Below are 16,849 nucleotides of genomic sequence, written 5' to 3'. Positions count from 1 at the left end.
TCAAATGGGAGGCCTTATAGCCCTCTTCAAATTACACATTATTTAATTATGAAATCAGATTAGAGATATAAGCCCCTGCCCAGATGCTTTCAACATTTGATTGGATTCACTTTGATTCTATTCTGAGTTTCATTCATATCCTCCTCCCCCTCCTTCTTTTTTTAAAAATTGTAACTATATGAGATGATGGATGTTTTTAAAAAAATATTTTATTTATTTATTTAATTGACAGAGAGAGAGAGACTGTGAGGGAGGGAACACAAGCAGGGGGAGTGGGAGAGGGAGAAGCAGGCTTCCCGCTGAGCAGGGAGCCCGATGCGGAGCTCGATCCCAGGACGCTGGGATCATGACCTGAGCCGAAGGCAGACGCTTAACCGACTGAGCCACTCAGGCGCCCCATCTTCTTCTTCTTCTTTTAAGAGGAAGTAGGGGGAAGGAGAGAGGGGAGAGAGATCGTGGGGGAATCGTAAGCAGGCTCCACACCCAGTGCAGGGCTTGATCGCACAACCCTGAGATCATAACTTGAGCCGAAATCAAGAGTTGAACACTTAACTGACTGAGCCACCCAGGGGCCCCTTTCATATCCTTATTTTGCAGGACCAAAACCCTAATAATTTTGTGAATACATCCCATGGGATTCTGTACACCTCTAAAGATTCGGTCAGGCTCTGAAGTCACAAATTTAGAGTCATACTAATGACAGAAAAAGCCTCTTTCCAAGTATAACCTGCAATTCTAGGTGAGAGCACTTACTTGGTTCTGTTTGAGTTGCATGCACACTTCTGAAATAATTTCTGTATCCTGGGCTATGAGATAATGGGAATAGTCTATCTTGGGAAAGAGGCTTTCTTTTCTTTATGTTCGCTATATGAAAAAACATATATTTAATACATATATTTATAACTATAACTATATATATACACACATGTATGTATATGTATCTCACAGAAAGTTTTATGGTACATAAAATCATGATATGAAAATATTTATATGTTCTTTTTTTTAAAGGACAGACTTGGAAGTTTTTTCAGATGTTGAATTTTAACAATTGCCTTTCAGAAATCATGAAGATGATCGTATTATTTTTCTGTGATTTATTAAAGTGGTAAATTATATTTTAAAATGGTAAATTATATTGGACTCCCTAATATTGAAACTTTCATCACCAATATGAATACCACCTGGAATCATGTGTTATTGATTTAAAGTACTAATAGAATCTTCTGGCTAATGAGAGACAATGGACTCTGAAAAACAAACTGAGGGTTCTAGAGGGAAGAGGGGTGGGGGGATGGGTTAGCCTGGTGATGGGTATTAAAGAGGGCGCGTTCTGCATGGAACACTGGGTGTTATGCACAAACAATGAATCATGGAACACTACATCAAAAACTAATGATCTAATGTATGGTGATTAACATAACAATAAAAAAATAAAAAAAGGAATCTTCTGGCTAATATTTTCTTTTAATACATTGATAATTATAATTGAGATTCTCCTATAATTTTCTTTTCCATGGGTTTTCTTTGTCAGGTTTTGGTATTAACTTGTTAACTCTGATTAAAAAAAAAAGGAGGATTTTTCCCCTTACTTTATGCTCTGGAACAATTCAAATTACATTGAAACAATCTGTTCCTTAAAAAGTTGATAGAATTCTCTCTCTAGTCTTTTCTACAAAAAGAAAAACTGTTTGTCTTTTCTTGTAACTTTCTCTATTTCTTCCATGATAATTTGGTTAGAACCTCTATGTTTTCTACAGTTTCTTTTGGTAATTCACATTTTCCGAGAAAATAATTTTTTTTTAATTTTATTTTAATTTATTATGTTATATTAGTCGCCATACAGTACATCATTAGTTTTTGATGTAGTGTTCCATGATTCATTGTTTGCATATAACACCCAGTGCTCCATGCAGTTCGTGCCCTCCTTAATACCCATCATCAGGCTAACTCATACCCCAACCCCCTCCCCTCTAAAACCCTCAGTTTGTTTCTCAGAGTCCATAGTCTCTCATGGTTCATCTCCCCTCCCCCCACCCGATTTCCCCCCTTCATTTTTCCCTTTTCTCCTAATGTCCTCCATGCTATTCCTTATGTTCCACAAATAAGTGAAACCATATGATAATTGACTTTCTCTGCTTGACTTATTTCACTTAGCATAATCTCCTCCAGTCCCACCTATGTTGATGTAAAAGTTGGGTATTCATCCTTTCTGATGGCTGAGTAATATTCCATTGTATATATGGACCACATCTTCTTTATCCATTCGTCTGTTGAAGGGCATCTCAGCTCTTTCCAGAGTTTGGCTATTGAGGACATTGCTGCTATGAACATTGGGGTGCATATGGCCCTTCTTTTCACTACATCTGTGTCTTTGGGGTAAATACCCAGGAGTGCAATTGCTGGGTCATAGGGTAGCTCTATTTTTAAATTTTTGAGGAAGTTCCATACTGTTTTCCAAAGTGACTGTACCATCTTGCATTCCCACCAACAGTGTGAGAGGTTTCCCCTTTCTCCACACCCTCCCCAACATTTGTTATTTCTTGCCTTGTCCATTTTTGCCATTCTAACTGGTATAAGGTGGTATCTCAATGTGGTTTTGATTTGAATTTCCCTGATGGCTAATGATGATGCACATGTTTTCATGTGTCTGTTAGCCATGTGTATGTCTTCTTTTGAAAAGTGTCTGTTCATGTCTTCTGCCCATTTTTGACTTGATTATTTGCTTTTTGGGTGTTGAGTTTGAGAAGTTCTTTACAGATCTTGGATATCAGCTGTTTGTCTGTAGTGTCATTTGCAAATATCTTCTCCCATTCTGTGGGTTGCCTCTTTGTTTTGTTGACTGTTTCCTTTGCTGTGCAGAAGCTTTTTATCTTGATGAAGTCCCAAAAGTTCATTTTTGCTTTTGTTTCACTTGCCTTTGGAGATGTATCTTGAAAGAAGTTGCTGTGGCCGATGTCGAAGGGGTTACTGCCTATGTTCTCCTCTAGGATTTTGATGGATTCCTGTCTCACATTAAGGTCTTTCATCCATTTTGTGTTTATCTTTGTGTATGGTGTCAGAGAATGGTGGAGTTTCATTCTTCTGTATATAGCTGTCCAATTTTCCCAGCACCATTTATTGAAGAGACTGTCTTTTTTCCCTTGCATATTTTTTCATGCTGTGTCGAAGATTATTTGACCATAGAGTTGAGGGTCCATATCTGGGCTCTCTATTCTGTTCCATTGGTCTATATGTCTGTTTTTATGCCAGTACCATGCTGTCTTCGTGATCACAGCTTTGTAATATAGCTTGAAATCAGGCAACGTGATGCCTCCAGCTTTGTTTTTCTTTTTCAACATTTCCTTGGCGATTCGGGGTCTTTTCTGATTCCATACAAATTTTAGGATTGTTTGTTCCAGCACTTTGAAAAATGTCACTGGGAGGCGCCTGGGTGGCTCAGTCGTTAAGCATCTGCTTTCGGCTCAGGTCATGATCCAAGGGTCCTGGGATCGAGCCCTGCATCGGGCTCCCTGCTCTATGGGAAGCCTGCTCCTCCCTCTCCCACTCCCCCTGCTTGTGTTCCCTCTCTCGCTGTATCTCTCTCTGTCAAATAAATAAATAAAATTTTCAAAAAAAAAAAAGAAAAATGTCACTGGAATTTTGATCAGGATGACATTGAAGATATAAATTGCTCTGGTCAGCATAGACAGTTTAACAATGTTTATTCTTCTGATCCATGAGCATGGAATGCTTTTCCATCTTTTTGTATCTTCTTCAATTTCTTTCATGAGTGTTCTGTAGTTCCTAGAGTATAGGTCCTTTAACTCTTTGGTTAGGTTTATTCCGAGGTATCTTACGGTTTTTGGTGCTATTGTAAATGGAATCGATTCTTTAATTTCTCTTTCTACAGTTGCATTGTTAGTGTATAAGAAAGCAACTGATTTCTGTGCATTGATTTTGTATCCTGCCATATTACTGAATTGCTGTATGAGTTCTAGTAATTTGGGGGTGCAGTCTTTTGGATTTTCCACTAAAGTATCATGTCATCTGCAAAGAGAGAGAGTTTGACTTCTTCTTTGCCAATTTGAATACCTTTTATTTATTTATTTTTTTAAAGATTTTATTTATTTATTTGACAGAGAGATAGAGAGAGAGAACAGGTAGGCAGAGAGGCAGGCAGAGGGAGAGGGAGAAACAGGATCCCCGCTGAGCAGGGAGCCCAATGCGGGGCTTGAACCCAGGACCCTGGGATCATGACCTGAGCTGAAGGCAGCCGCTTAACTGACTGAGGCACCCAGGCGCCCCTGAATACCTTTTATTTCTTTTTGTTGTCTGATTGCTGTTGCCAGGACTTCTAGTACTATGCTGAACAATAGTAGCAAGAGTGGGCATCCTTGTCATGTTCCTGATCTTAAGGGAAAGGCTCTCAGCTTTTCCCCATTGAGGATGATATTCGCTGTGGGTTTATCATAGATGGATTTTATGAACTTGAGGAATGTTCCCTCTATCCCTATACTCTGAAGAGTTTTAATCAGGAAAGGATGCTGTATTTTGTCAAATGCTTTTTCTGCATCAATTGAGAGGGTCATATGGTTCTTCTCTCACCTCTTATTAATGTGTTCTATCACATTGATTTGCGAATGTTGAACCACCCTTGCATCCCTGGGATAAATCCCACTTGGTCGTGGTGGATGATCTTTTTAATGTATTGTTGGATCCTGTAAGCTAGGATTTTGTTGAGAATTTTGGAATCCATATTCATCAGGGATATTGGTCTGAAATTCTCCTTTTTGATGGGGTCTTTGCCTGGTTTGGGGATTAAGGTAATGCTGGCCTCATAGAATGAGTCTGGAAGCTTTCCTTCTGCTTCTATTTTTTGATCAGGAGAATAGGTATTATTTCTTCTTTGAATGTTTGGTAGAATTCCCCAGGGAATCCATCAGGCCCTGGACTCTTGTTTTTTGGGAGGTTTTTGATCACTGCTTCAATCTCGTTACTGGTTATTGCCCTATTCAGGTTGTCAATTTCTTCCTGTTTCAATCTTGGTAGTTTATGGGTTTCTGGAAGGCATTCATTTCTTCCAGGTTGCTTAATTTATTGGCATATAGTTGTTGATAATAATTTCTAATAATTCTTTATTTCCTTGGTGTTAGTCGTGATCTCTCCCCTTTCATTCATAATTTTATTAATTTGGGTCCTTTCCCTTTTCTTTTGGATAAGTCTGGCCAGTGGTTTATCGATCTTATTAATTATTTCAAAGAACCAGCTTCTAGTTTCGTTGATATGATCTACTGTGTTTCTGGTTTCTAATTCATTGGTCTCTGCTCTAATCTTAATTATTTCTCTTCTAATGCATGGTTTAGGTATCGTTTGTTGCTTTTTCTCTAGTTCTTTAAGGTGTAAAGTTAGTTGGTGAGTTCGGGATTCTTCTTCTTTTTTTTTTTTTTGAGTGAGGCTTGGATGGCTATATATTTCCCCCTTAGGACCACCTTTGCAGTATCCCATAGGTTTTGGACCAATGTGTTTTTATTCTCATTGGTTTCCATGAATTGTTTAAGTTCTTTGATTTCCTGTTTGACCCAAACATTCTTGAACAAAGTGGTCTTTAGCTTCCAAGTGTTTGAGTTTCTTCCAAATTTTTTCTTGTGATTGAGTTCCAGTTTTAAAGCATTATGGTCTGAGAATATGCAGGGAATAATCTCAATCTTTTAGTATCAGTTGAGACCTGATTTGTGACCCAGTATGTGGTCTATTCTGGACAAATTTCCATGTGCGCTTGAGAAGAATGAGTATTCTGTTATTTTAGGGTGGAATGTTCTGTATATATCTATGAGGTCCATCTGGTTCAGTGTGTCATTCAAAGCTCTTATTTCTTTGTTGATTTTCTGCTTAGATAATCTGTCTATTGCTGAGAGTGGAGTATTGAGGTGTCCTACAATTAACATATTATTATTGATATGACTCTTTATTTTGGTTAACAGTTGGCTTATGTAGTTGTCTGCTCCCATGTTGGGGGCATAGATATTTACAATTGTTAGATCCTCTTGTTGGATAGACCCTTTAAGAATGATATAGTGTCCTTCTGTGTCTCTAACTACAGTCTTTAGCTTAAAATCTAATTTGTCTGATATAAGAATTGCTACCCCAGCTTTCTTTTGAAGTCTGTTGGCATGGAAGATGGATCTCCGTCCCTTCACTTTCAGTCTGAATGTATCTTTAGGTTCAAAATGAGTCTCTTGTAGACCACATATGGATGGGTCCTGTCTTTTTATCCAATCTGCAACCCTGTGCTGTTTTATGGGAGCATTTAGGCCATTCACATTGAGAATGATTATTGAAAGATAAGAATTTATTATCATCATATTGCCTGTGGAGTCCTTGTCTCTATAGATTGTCTCTGTAAATTTCTGTTCTATATCACTCTTGGGGTCTTCTTTTATAGAACCCCCCTTAATATTTCTTGCAGGGCCGGCTTAGGGGTCCCATATTCTTTCAGTTTCTGCCGGTGTTGGAAGCTCTGTGTCTCTCCATCCATTCTAAATGAAAGCCTTGCCGGATAAAGTATTCTTGGCTGCATGTTCTTCTCATTTAATACCCTGAATATGTCTTGCCAGCCCTTTCTGGCTTGCCAGGTCTCTGTGGATAGGGCTGACATTATTCTGATATTCCTCCCTCTGTACATAAGGAATCTCTTCCCCCTAACTACCCTTAAGATGGTTTCCTTGGTTCTAAGATTTGCGAGTTTTACTGTTACATGCCTGGTCTGTTTTCCTTGATCTTGGGAGGGGTTTTCTCTGCCTCTAGGACATGAATGTTTGTTTCATTCCCCAGATTAGGGAAGTTCTCAGCTACGATTTGTTCAAATATATCTTCTAGTCCTCTCTCTCTCCACCCCCTCAAGGATCCCAATAATTCTGACATTGAAACGTTTCATGGCGTCACTTATTTCTCTAATTCTGTTTTCATGGATTATAAGCTGTTTTTCCCAGGCCTCCTCTTTTTCGTTCTTTTCTATCAATTTGTTTTCTAATTCACTAATTCATTCTTCTGCCTCATTTACCCTAGGTGTTAGAATATCTAGATTAGATTGGATCTCATTGATAGCATTTTTAAGTTCTGCCAGTTCAGCTTTCATTTCTGCCCTTAGAGACTCTATGTTGCCATTAATCGATTTCTCCGTTCTAGCTATTGTCTTCATAACTGTTACCCTGAAGTCCATTTCCGACATTTTGGTTATATCTGTATCCATTTGTAAATCTGTGGCAAAAATCACAATCTCTGAGTCTTTCCTATTTTGGGTGTTCCTCCTCTTAGTCATTCTGTTGAGGGGCAGTTGAGGGAATGTACAGAGTCCAAATTATTGACCACAAGCCAAGCAAGATGCATCTGTTTTGTAGGGACGTTAGAGTTGTTGCCCTCTTGTTTTCCCAGCCTGTCTTCTGGGGGAGGGGCCTGCCACTCTGTCACTCAGGCAACTCTGTTTGGGCAGAGTTGCCCTGCACCCTGTGGGGGGTGGGATGGGCTCAGTGAAAACCTGTTTTTTTGGGCTTTTGTTTTCTGGCAGGTTTCCATGTCTCTTCCGAGAGTGAGAGCCGAAGAGACCATTTCCAACCCTCTGCCTCAGAGCAAAGGGATCGCAGTCTGTTCTTCAGTGAGCTCTCCAGGCCACACTGTCTCCGTTTCTGTCCATGCTGCTATATTTTATTTTTATTTTTATTTTTTTTAATTTTTTTATTGTTATGTTAATCCCCATACATTACATCATTAGTTTTAGATATAGTGTTCCATGATTCATTGTTTGTGCATAACACCCAGTGCTCCATGCAGAACGTGCCCTCCTCAATACCCATCACCAGGCTAACCCATCCTCCCAACCCCCTCCCCTCTAGAACCCTCAGTTTGTTTTTCCGAGTCCATTGTCTCTCATGGTTCTTCTCCCCCTCTGATTTCCCCCCCTTCATTCTTCCCCTCCTGCTACATTCTTCTTCTTCTTTTTTTCTTTCTTAACATATATTGCATTATTTGTTTCAGAGGTACAGATCTGAGATTCAACAGTCTTGCACAATTCACAGCGCTTACCAGAACACATACCCTCCCCAGTGTCCATCACCCAGTCACCCCATCCCTCCCACCCCACCCCTCACTCCAGCAACCCTCAGTTTGTTTCCTGAGATTAAGAATTCCTCATATCAGTGAGGTCATATGATACATGTCTTTCTCTGTTTGACTTATTTCGCTCAGCATAATACCCTCCAGTTCCATCCACGTCGTTGCAAATGGCAAGATCTTATTCCTTTTGATGGCTGCATAATATTCCATTATATATATATACCACATCTTCTTTATCCATTCATCTGTTGATTGTCCATGCTGCTATAAACTGCAGCGTCCTGGGTTGTGCGCCCCTCAGCAGCGCCCCCAGTCCTCGCCTCCAGGTCAGAGCACATCTCTGCCCTTTGTGCTTCTAAAACCGCCAGCCACCCCCAGTTCGTAGGTGCGCAGCCCCACCGCTCCAGGTTCCAGTCCGGGGGGCTGCCCTAAAGTCCTTTCCCCGCCGCTACCGGTCTGCGAGTCTGTGCCCAGTCCCCAGCGTGGGAGGCTATCGCTCACCAACAGTGCAGGATGCCGACCACTCCCTCCCCTTGCCATTTATCTTCGAATAGTGCCTGAGGAAGCACGGCTCCCCGCTTCATACCTTGAAACCAACTGCCTGTGATATTCTGTTTGTAGAGATCCAGATCTATCTTCTTACATCTCAGGCTGATTTCGTGGGTGTGCAGAGTGGTGTGGTAGATACCCAGCTCAATTCCGGGGACTGGTTGGAATAGGGTCCCCTACTCTTCCGCCATCTTTTTTTTCTGAGAAAATCATTAATTACATACAGATTCTCAAAGTGATTGGCTCAGATTTGAGTAACATGTTCTATAATTTTTCAAATGCCTTTGCATCAGATTACTTCTCCATCCTGATTCTTATTTATATGTAATTCCCATCCTTTTTCATGATCAGATCAGACCAGGGTTTATCAGCCTGGGCACTACTGATGTTTTGGGTGAAACAGTTCTTTGTTGTAGGGCCTGTCCTGACATGGCTGGCAACCTCCCTCCCTCTACCCACCAGATGCCAGTAGTGTCCATTTTTACCCAAATGTGACAACCAAAAATATCTCCAGACATTGCCAAATGTCCCCTGGGGGAAGGGGTGGGCAAAATCACCCATGTTGAAAACTACCAGATTAGATGGTTTTTCTAGATTTTTATTTTTATTTTTTTATTTTATTTTTTTAAAGATTTTATTTATTTATTTGACAGAGAGAGACACAGCGAGAGAGGGAACACAAGCAGGGGGAGTGGGAGAGGGAGAAGCAGGCTTCCCGCGGAGCAGGGAGCCCGATGCGGGGCTCGATCCCAGGACCCTGGGATCATGACCTGAGCCGAAGGCAGACGCTTAACGACTGAGCCACCCAGGCGCCCCAGTTTTTCTAGATTTTTAAAATTTTATTTTGTATTTAAAGAAACAACCACTGGATGCCTTAAACTTATGAGTAAGGAAAATGACGACTCGGGGTGATATCCGAATCCTCACTGCTAATGTGAGATGAATTTTTGAGTGGGTAAAGATTGCCTCTAAGGTGAGCTGTCTACTTTGTGGGATGCCTGGGAGTCACGATCTGCCCCTCCCCCTTTGACATTGAAGGAGTAGACTCGTATGAAGGCAATAAACGAGGATGAGAAAGAAAGAAAGAAAGAAAGAAAGAAAGAAAGAAAGAAAGAAAGAAGAAAGAAAAAAGGAAGAAAGAAGAAAGAAAGAAGAAAGAAAGAAAGAAAAAGAAAGAAAGAAGAAAGAAAAAAGGAAGAAAGAAGAAAGAAAGAAAAGTAAAGAGAAAGAAAGGGAAAGAAAGAAAAAGGAAGGAAGAAAGAACCATTAGATTCATTCTTTTAGTTCTATCATTCTTCAGTCTTCATTTTGTGTGTGTGCTTTCTTTGGATCCATTTTGTTTGTTTGTCTAAATGCCTGGGTTGGCTGCTTCATCTATACCTGACTGCTCTTACCTGTTGCCTGCCACTCCGTGGAGTTGAGTGGGACTCAAGGAGGCTTCTGTATCCCCCAACCTGGCCCATGCACATAGATCTTTTTGTTCCACACAAGAGGTCATTGGCTTTCCCATGGATGTTTCATCCTTTTGGAGACGTCTGTGCTTTGCCAGCTCTTCCCAAAGTTCCCAGCTCTCTCCATGATTTGGATATTTAGTGTTTTCTATTTTCCTCGAAGACTGAGTTGCCATTATCGTTTAGTTTCCTTTGTGTGTTTGGTTCATTTCAGAGTGGAAGAAAGGCTAGAGGCGCCTTTGATGTACCATGTCATCCAAAATCCAATGTACTAATTATGTAGGGTTTGAGTTGGGCAAACTATATTGCTGGCTGCTAATCTTCAACAAGTTTGTGCAACTTGTGGGAAAAGCCACTTGCCATGTCACTTGCTTAAACCAGTCCTCAGAACCATCATCCAAATCCTCATTTTTGACAAACTAAACTGCACTACCACTCTACCACTAGAAATAGCAAACAGGGGACGCCTGGGTGGCTCAGTCAGTTAAGCATCTGCCTTCGGCTCAGGTCATGATCCCAGGGTGCTGGGGTCGAGCCCCGCATCAGTCTCTTTGCTCGGTAGGGAGTCTGCTTCTCCCTCTGCCTGCCGCTCCCCTTGCTTGTGTGCTCTCTCTCTCTCTGACAAATAAATAAATAAAATCTTCAAAAAGAAAGAAAGAAAGAAAAAAAAGAAATAGCAAACAGACAATTCCAGTCTGTTGCATTAATCATTTAAAATAATGCTTTTCTCTCCACAGACACATTTCATTAGTGATGAGTTCTAGACACTTGGTGGCTCAGTGTTTCTGATGATTGGAGGTGTAAGTGCCACCAGCAAAACGTGGATGTCAAGGAGTGTTACCTGGAAAACATGAGAAATGAGAGCTCTCTGCTTCCCTGTGGAACACAGATTTTATGGACAAAGCCGGCCAACCTCACAGGCTTACGAGTTGTCCATACACTTTTCTAAATAAAATAAACTCTTCATGTCCTTAAACTACAAAATCATGTTCAGAATTTAAATTTGAAACGATATATACCCCTTCAGTCTCAAAATTTTCTCCTGTTAGGCTGAGAGGACTTGAAATTAATGAAATATAAACTCTGAAAATGACCTACCACTCGGAGGCAGCAGCGACCATTTTATTAAAAACAGTTTGTCATTGTTAAGTGAAATGTCAGATTTTGGCTTGCGGTGGCAACTCAGGGGCAGGATAAGGAGACTAGCTGTTCTTCAAGATCTTATTCTTCCCACTTAGTATTGTGTTTTGTGTGGTGGAAAAATGCAATTTTTTAAAATCTACTTATAATTAATATATATACAATCAGACAAAATGAATTATAAGGTGCTTCTAAAAGCTTTAAGAAGATCAAAAATTGGTGCAAAGAGTTTTACTCTCATTTTAAAAGGAACATGCAATGCTTTATACAACCCTGAGAATGCCATTAATGTCAGTGAAATGATATCTTTATGATATGAGTCATAATTCTTGGTACTGTTGAGCAGTGGGAAACTATTAATAACTTTAGGTTAATAGCATAGGTCTCTTCTTAGCTTCAAGAAAAGTAATTTTGGAATTCTAAGTCACCAACTATTTTATGATGTGGTGACAGTCCAGTAATTTCACTTGTTCTACCTTTCTTCATTAGAAATTGTGATTTGTGTGTGGGTGGTGTCAGAATTTTGTAATTCCTTAAAAAGTTTCAAGACTTAAGTTTCCTATAGTGTCCTGAGAATTTTTCAAAAATGGAAGGACTTGTATTGACCAAATTCACAGCTTGTATTGATGATGTTAGAAAAAGTGATTGACTAATACTCTCCATATAATTAATTTGTAACCCATCAAAGGGATCCAATCACTTGTTTTGGGGTGCAGTTGCTCGTTACTTGCTGGGACAAAACTCATTAGCCCTCAGTGTTTACAGTATTCTTCCCTTCCCCATATGCTACGGAAAATCCTTTATTAGCCAGGTCATTTTCTCCCCATTGTCTGCTCTACCTTCTAATTATGAAGGGGGAGAAGGCCATGTTTTCCAGGAAGGAGATTAAAAACACATAAAGAAAAAATTCTGGCAAGTGGGGAAAGAATGGTGCTTGAGTTGGTGCTAAGAAGAGAGTAAAGGTTTGGTGTATGAGAGTTTTCTCAACAGAATTAGGAAGCACAAGAAGGGATTCACCTGAGACCTTTAACCCTTTTGATGTGCTTTGAGGTGCACCTGCTAAGAATAGACTTCAATTTTCATTGCTCTTGGTTGTTGGATTGTGCTTCTTTTTTTATTTTTAAAGATTTTATTTATTTATTTGAGAGAGAGAGTACAAGGGCTGGGGTGGGGGTGTCAGGGAGGGGCAGAGGGAAAGGGAGAAGCAGACTCCCTGCTGGGCATGGAGCCCAACGTGGAGCTCAATCCCAAGACCCTGAGATCATGCCCTGAGCCGAAGGCAGACACTTAACTGACTGAGCCACCTGGGCGCCCCTGTGCTTCTTTAAACATGACCTTCTATAGTGGACCCTAAGCAATGTGAACCTCCCCCATAATTTATTCAGGGTGTGTCTCTATCTAGAATGGAAATTTTAAGCTGATAGTGATTAAGAAATCACTATTTACTTTTGAAACAGTAATTTTTAAATAAATATTTAAAGAGCAAAATGTTTAGCATGCGTTACTTTGTCCTGGACTACTATTTGTCATGCTGTTGGGGTCTATGACTATCATGTAATATGATAGGGATTCTTACTGTATTAACACTTGCATAACATTTGTGAATCATATAAGCCTCTATTTTTTAGTGGTATTTTTTTGATAAATTTTTTTCTGGTTTTAAAATTGGTATTTTGGGGGAAAGTACAGAAGATAAAGAAAGAAAAGAAAAAAAGAAAGAAAGAAAGAAAGAAAGAGAGAAAGAAAGAAAGAAAGAAAGAAAGAAAGAAAGAAAGAAAGAGAAAGAAAGAAAGAAAGAAAGAAAGAAAGAAAGAAAGAAAGAAAGAAAAAGAAAGAAAGAAATGTTACTCATAACTTTAAATTAGAGATACTTGTTGCTAAACTCTTGGCGTACATTTGTTTACTCTTTTCATGTGGCTAAATATGTAGAAATTTTTTCAAAACAAACTGTATTTAAGGTTTTTTTTCCTAATAACATTGTTGTGGCTGAGAAATGTAGTTTTAATTCTATGAATCTAGCAGAATTTTTTTTCTAAGAGAAAAAAGGGAGAATAGATATTTGGGGCCAGCTAGTTCTCTGTCACAGGTTCCTAGCAGTGAAATACTGGGTCAAAATCTCCTTTGCCTTCTAGAAGACCCTGATATAGGTAGCCAGTGTGCTCCTCCAAAATGTTCTACTCTATTCTCTCCAGTAGTACACAAGACTGTCTGCCTCATCTAGCTTGTGCCAACACTTAGTACTATCATTGGAACGAATTGTTCGACCGTTTGATAGGAAAAAAACCCAAATCATCACTATATTTGCATTTTTATGATTATTAGTAGGACTAATTTTTTTCATGTGTTCATTGGCCATGTGCATTTCTTCTTTGTGAGGTGCCTTTTTATGTCTTTAGCCCATTTTTGATGTCTGCATTCAGCCATTTGGGACATGATGCTGCTTTAAATTAGTATCTCCAGCAAGGAGAGACAGGGCATTTTTTGTGCGTGGCATTAAGGTTTAAAAACAACCTTAACACAAACAACAGACTTCCTTAGGCTTGTGGAAAAACCTTACTAGAAAAACAACAAAATGGTAAAGTGTTATTTGGCTCTCTTATAACTTAGGAAATTCAAGCTCATATTGGCTTTATCTGGATGCAGCAGGCAAACCAAAAAGACTGGAAAATATCCTCTACATTCCTCTAAATTCTCTAAATTCTCAGAAAGTAGTGAAGCAGTGCCATCTTACCTCTTTCCAATAAAAGCTACCCTTGGAGTCAGGCTGATAGCTAATTGCCCAGTGAGGTTTGCGGGCCCAGCGCCCAAGGGAAGGCTGTCTTGCAATGGGAGGGTGTCTGGAGCTCCCATCCAGTGCCCAGGATGGGAAGGACATACACAAATGAGACTTGAGAAATGGAAGTCCCTCCTCCTTCTGCTGCTTGCATTTATGTGTCACTGTTAACTGGAACGACCTTCTGCCCATTTTCATTCAAATGTTCCAAGTGGAAAGGGGGTAAACTTCTCAGTGTGCTTTCAACATTTGCTCAGAGTCAAGCATGTATTAAGTGGCATGTCATTGTGTTCTAATGGTTGTCATAAGAAAGTGTGGTTGTGTTTTAATTGCAGAGACCTAAGTACCCGCAGCCACCGCTACGTCCTCGCCAACTTCCCAACCATCATGGCGGGGAAAATGGGGCTCACCAACAATACGTGGGTCTTGTTTGGTGGCTCTTAGGCAGGACCCCTCATAGTATGGTTGAGAATAAAATACACCAATCTGTTTGCTGCAGCTGTGGGCAACAGTGCACCAATCCAAGCAAAAGTTGACATTTCTGGTGAGTATACATTTAATATAGAAAAATATTTCTGTAAGTGGGTGACTCACTTGATAAGTTGGTTGATCACTCACAGGGTCATCCAACTTAAGCTGTGTCTACCCCAACCCCACTGTGTGATACAACTTCATGAGAGATACCCAGGCTACACACAGTTGATAGTTGTTTGTCCATTTCTAAAGGCAACTGACTGGGTTGGCTTTAAAATGGGTGATCTCAATTGTGACTTGAATAGTGAAGTAAATCATCATCTAGAATTTCCAAATAAGTGAAAGTAAAGCTCTTATTTTTGATGGGTATAACTTTCTAATTTCAGAGTTGCCTTCTGATTCTTCTCTCTTCCATAACTTACAAGAATTAACTATGTGATGATAAATTACATAGAATTACTGTCTTGGGATTTGGGGCTGTATGTGACTAAACACCCATCATTCACATTAAACTGAGAAAGGCATTACACTTCTTCTAATCAGATAAATACTTCTGAAGCAGATCATCTCCGATTGCACTTTAGGTGGGATTTGCTATAATTTTGAAACGTTTCACTCATGAACAAGTATTGAATAGCAGGGTATTTTCAGTTTCTGTAGTCTTATTACATGTTTATTCTCTTCTAAGCCTAAAAAGCCCCCAAACTGAATCTTTTTTCTCCTGTCTCTTTTAGACAGCAGAGCTGTGTCCCAGTTGATTAATAGATCAAGACTTGCAGAATATGGCTGTACTTCTCTGCTCTATTATTGACTTTTTGTTCCATCCCAACAAAAGTCATTTAATTTTTCAATTTCTAGATCTCTCTATAAAAAGGAGGTCACAAAGCACTTAAAAGAATTGCATTATTCTGGTGTTCTGGTGCTCGAATTATCAAAATGAAATAATATTAAGTGACTTTGTGTAATTTTTTTTTCTACATCCTAGAATACCTTGAAACCATTCAAAATTCTCTGCCTGCACATAATAGGGAGCACCAAGAAATGGTGAGACAGGCTTCCAAGGTCATTGTGGAGAAATGGTGAGACAGGCTTCAAGGTCATGGTAGAGATGCTGGAAAGCCCAGAATCTGATTAAACTGATTAAAGTTTAATCAAGTTCAAGTTTTCAAGTAAGTCAAGGTTTGTGTATGCAAATAGAGTCTTGGTCATGAAAACTTGACATGAACTTGAATTTTTCACCATTACCAGCATTTCCCTTGGCTAAGACTTACTGCTTTGAGGCAACTTACTTAGGTGTAGCACCACCAAATAATTTTGATAGTTTATCACCATCATGTAAAGTCCCAGCCTTAATAGCTACTTTTGAGCTGGGTAGGGGGGTGAAGATCAGAGAAAGAGATGTTGGATTCCACGGTAGAAAGCTCAAGTAGGGCAGGTGAGAATAGATGCAGAGGGGCACTTGAAAGTCTCCTAGAGAAGGAGCAGGCACCAAGAGGGAAGGGGACAACCCTGATCACCAGTCCACACAAAATTTTCCTTATATTAACCGTGAGGATTTGGGGCTGTGGAAGCCATGATGTGGTTCCAGGAGTCTCTCAGGGGCTGAGCACAAAGATCTTTTCCACTGGAGATGGTTTTTCCTCTTGCACATGAAAGTCTTGTGGATGGTGGATTGCTTTTGAGTGTGGCTTTAAATGAGAGTAGAAGAGGTTTTCCTCAGAAAATAAGAGAATTCTATTGAAGAGAAGAATGTAGAAGAAGAAAATAAGATATAATCACAGGATAGAAAATGATGATTCTCAATGTGTCTTTGAAGAGTGATCACGTCTGTCTTGTGAGCTAGCCCCTGAAAGCCTACATGTCACTGTATACTTTAGTGGGTTGTAGGGTTAAGAAAAAAGGGGAGGGCCTAAGAAGCAGTTTGTTATTTCAAATGCTAAAGAAAGGTCAAGGGGCACGTCCGAAACTGTCTGAAGATCTACTTTGGAAAAGGAGAATTTTGCTAGTGAGGGAGGGCCCTGAGACATAGAAACCTTGTGTTCAGACTTAGTCAACCGTTAAAGTTTTGTCCCTCCCTTGGTGTCCCAATGATTAATTTTCATAATCAAATTCACTGGTGTGGAGGGGAAGGAAGTAGAGTCAGGGGACGTCATTTCCTTAAATATTGCTTTCAAGGGGGCAAAGGTCACCTGACAGTTAACCAAGGGTCAAATTGAAGGTTCTAGATGGTGGCAGAAAAGTGGGAAGTGGGGGCACCTGGGTGGCTCAAAGAGTTTGTCTGCCTTGGGCTCAGGTCATGATCCTAGGGTCCTGGGATGGAGCCCCATGTCATCTCATGGGGCTCCCTGCTCAGTGGGGAGCCTGCTTCCCCCTC

The 16,849-nt window shown here is 40.0% G+C and overlaps 1 non-coding gene across 1 annotated transcript; it reads left to right on the top strand.

The window, feature by feature from the left end:
- The first annotated feature begins 9,506 nt into the window (after positions 1-9,506).
- LOC118539858 (U12 minor spliceosomal RNA) lies at positions 9,507-9,656 on the top strand. The gene has a single exon (XR_004919365.1). It is a non-coding gene; the product is annotated as a U12 minor spliceosomal RNA (small nuclear RNA).
- The last annotated feature ends 7,193 nt before the right edge of the window (positions 9,657-16,849 follow it).

Source organism: Halichoerus grypus, chromosome 4 (genome assembly GCF_964656455.1).
Source record: "Halichoerus grypus chromosome 4, mHalGry1.hap1.1, whole genome shotgun sequence".
NCBI classification, from domain to species: domain Eukaryota; kingdom Metazoa; phylum Chordata; class Mammalia; order Carnivora; family Phocidae; genus Halichoerus; species Halichoerus grypus.
The sequence above is the reverse complement of the archived record's forward strand: the minus strand, read 5'-3'. Positions and strand labels throughout refer to the sequence as shown.